Source organism: Tupaia chinensis, unplaced genomic scaffold (genome assembly GCF_000334495.1).
Source record: "Tupaia chinensis unplaced genomic scaffold, TupChi_1.0 Scaffold000320_1, whole genome shotgun sequence".
NCBI lineage: Eukaryota > Metazoa > Chordata > Mammalia > Scandentia > Tupaiidae > Tupaia > Tupaia belangeri.
In genome coordinates this window covers 5,029,929-5,033,102 of record NW_006159813.1, presented here as the reverse complement: position 1 = coordinate 5,033,102, position 3,174 = coordinate 5,029,929, and positions in this window count along the sequence as shown.

Below are 3,174 nucleotides of genomic sequence, written 5' to 3'. Positions count from 1 at the left end.
CCAAAAATTTTTTTTTTTTTTTTTTTTTAATGTTGGCTCTATGACAGAGAGGCTTGGTTTATGACTGTATGCCACAGCTGCTCTGTCAAAACGGGGTTACGGGTAACAGCGGCCTGGCATGTAGTAAGCGTTCAATGAAGAGCAGCTTTTAGAGAGGGGTGATTACTTGGCCTCCCAGCACCTTGGCACTCCAGGATACCTGACCCAACGGATCTATATTTCCTTTCTTTCATGCAGGATCTTACCATGTCTCAATCATCCTGCCTCAGCCTCCCAGCTGGGCCTACAGGTCCATGACCACCCTGCTCAGCTCTTCAGACAGGGACTCCCTATGTTGCCGAGGTCAGCCTCAAGCTTGCAGTTCTTCTGTCTCAACCTCCCCGAGTCACTGGGATGTCACCACAATACCTGGCCTTTAGGTTGGACCTGGAATTGAACCTGAGTCTCCCAGGAAGTCCCAACCTGCACGGCACATTTTAGTACATGCACCACTGAGGCTGGGCCATCCACTGGGTCTCTTTTCAAGGCCTATCTACTGAACCTGGCAGACTCATTTAGGATGATGGGATACTGATGACATGGCCTGACAAGGGGCAATCTTCATACAAGGGAGCCCCTCTGATCCCCCGTGCCAGGGCCACCTTCTTGCCCAGCAACCCTCCCTCTCTGCGTTCTATAAACATTTATTGAGCACCTACTACGTGCCAGGGAACAGCTGGCACTTAGCAAAGTCAAGGCAGTCATGGGACCACGAATGTGGTCTGCCCCCAGTGGGTTCTAAAATTCAACTGGTTACAGAACAGATACAGACTGTGGCCCTCAAGAGGGGAGCCTGTGATTTGTGTTAACAATCAGGAGGACGGAGCAGGGAGGCAAAGCCCCACTGTGGCTTAATGTAGGGGGGAAGAGGCAGATACGAGCCTTTACAAGCTTGGGGTCCACTTTCCACAGCCCAGGCTGACATTTGCTGCCACCTGTTCCCCTCGGTGTTCAGGATGATTCCCTTACCAGTGCGTGCAGGTGAGGGCTGGGGAGAGACGGAATGGGGTGAAAAGCTGAAGGCTGGGGTGTGTCTACACCAACCTGCCCAGAAATTTCCAGGTCACAGACAAAGCCAAGAAAGCAAACAGTGAGAGCACAGCTCACCAAGGTTGACCCTTTCATCACCCAACAGGATGCTAAGTAAAATCAAACGTCGCCAACCACTTCAGCCTGTGAAGCCCATTCGCAGCCTGAGACTACCACTGTCACACAGAGGCTGCCCACTTCCCCCTGTGGAGCTGACAGCCAGGACTGTTGGAATGCAAGGACAAGAAGTGTCAGATAGGAGCAGGTTTGATAAGGGGGGATAGCAGCTGCTGACCCTGGGGCCCAAGAGTTCTGGGGAGTCTATCTCCCAGGGCACTGAGGGTCTGCCATGGAGGGAGCAAAGTGACCAGTTAAGGCATAGAAGAAAGCTCATTGGAGCGTGTCAGGGGTTGAATTTTTCCACTTCCTTTAAACCCCTATCTCTTTAAAGAGATCTGTTAAGTCCTAACCTTAGTACCTCAGAATGGGACTTGACTTGGAAATAGGGTCGCTGCAGATATAATTAGATGGGGATGTGCTTGGAGTATAATGGGCCCCTAATCAACATGACTGGTGGCCTTACCAGAAGATAGAGGCACGCAGGAAAGAAGCTCTCAAGCCCTATCTATGGAACCTGGTAGACTCATTTAGGGTGATGGGGTACTGATGAGGCAGGGACTGGAGCAAGACAGCTACAGGCCAAGGAATGTCCAGGACTGCTGAGAACCAGCAGAATCTAGGAAGAGGAAAGGAAGGATCCTTGAGGTACCCTGCAGGTTTCAGAGAGAGTGTGGTCCTGCCAGAATGTCACTGTTGGACTTCCAGCCTCTAGAAATGCGAGAGAATACATTTCTGTTGCTTTGAGCCACCAAGCACATGGCATTTTGTCACAGTGGTCTAGAAAGCTGATACAGAAGTGATGAAGTTTGGGGGTATTGGTGGCACACTTTGAACAAGAATAGTACTGGGAAGATAGATGGGTAAAGTGAATGTCCTACAAGAAGAGAAAGAGACACCAAAAATATGCAGGAATAAAGAGAAGGCCACATGAGGTCACAAAAAGAAGGTGGCTGTCTGCAAGCCAAGAAGAGAGCCCTCACCAGAAATCAACCCTGTTGACACTCTGATCCCTGACTTACGGCTTTGAGAAATGAGAAGGAAATTCCTGCTTAGTCACTCAGTGTGTGGTATTTCATTATAGCAGCCTCAGGCTAACTCATACAGTCTTAAAGTTGGGCTGGTCCACCCAGCCTCCTATGCCTGAATTGCCCCTGGATCATGCATGCCAATTAGTTCACACCTGTTCCAACCCCTCTAAGGACAAGGGGTGTTCTACTTCCCTAGGCAGCCCTCTGCATTATGGAACAAGCTTAATAGAAAGCCTTTCCTTGGCTGAAATAAGTTCTTTCCCCCCAGAACTCCCACCCTGGTCCCTATTCCTCTGCTGAGAGCCATCTCCAAGTTGACTCATTCTTCAATAAGACAACCTTCTCTGTCAGAGATAAGCACAGTTAGTGTGGGGCCAGATAATAAATATTTCTAACTTTGTGGGCCGCATCATCTTGGTTGCTAATAACTCTGTTGTTGACACACAAAAACAGCTGTGGTGAATATGCAAATGAATAGGTGTGGTGTGTCCAACTAAAATTTTGTTTACTGACATGAAATTTGAATTCTGTAGAGTTTTCACATGCCATGAAATTCTATCCTTCTTTTGATTTTTCCCCTCCCCAAAAATGTAAAAAGCACTGAGAGTGCTGGATATGGTCCGTGGGTATACACATTGAAGCCAAGCCAGTTCTTCCAGACCACAGGCCTTCCATAAAACCGAGGACCTCGGGACCAGCAGTTAGCATAATGGCTATGTCGCTGGACTCGCACGTAGTCGACCGCGGTTCGCGTCCCGGACCCAGTGGCTTAAAACTCATGCCTGGCTCGTGTGCGTGTGTGCCCAGGATCCCGAGAGGATGGAGGAGAAGGGATTGCGGTGTGGCCATCCCCCCTGGGGGGTGATTTCTCACTTTCTCTCTCTCTGTTTCTGTTTGTCTAGCGAGCGCATGCGCCCTATGGCAAAAACCTCCCGAAAAAAAAAAAAAAAACACACAC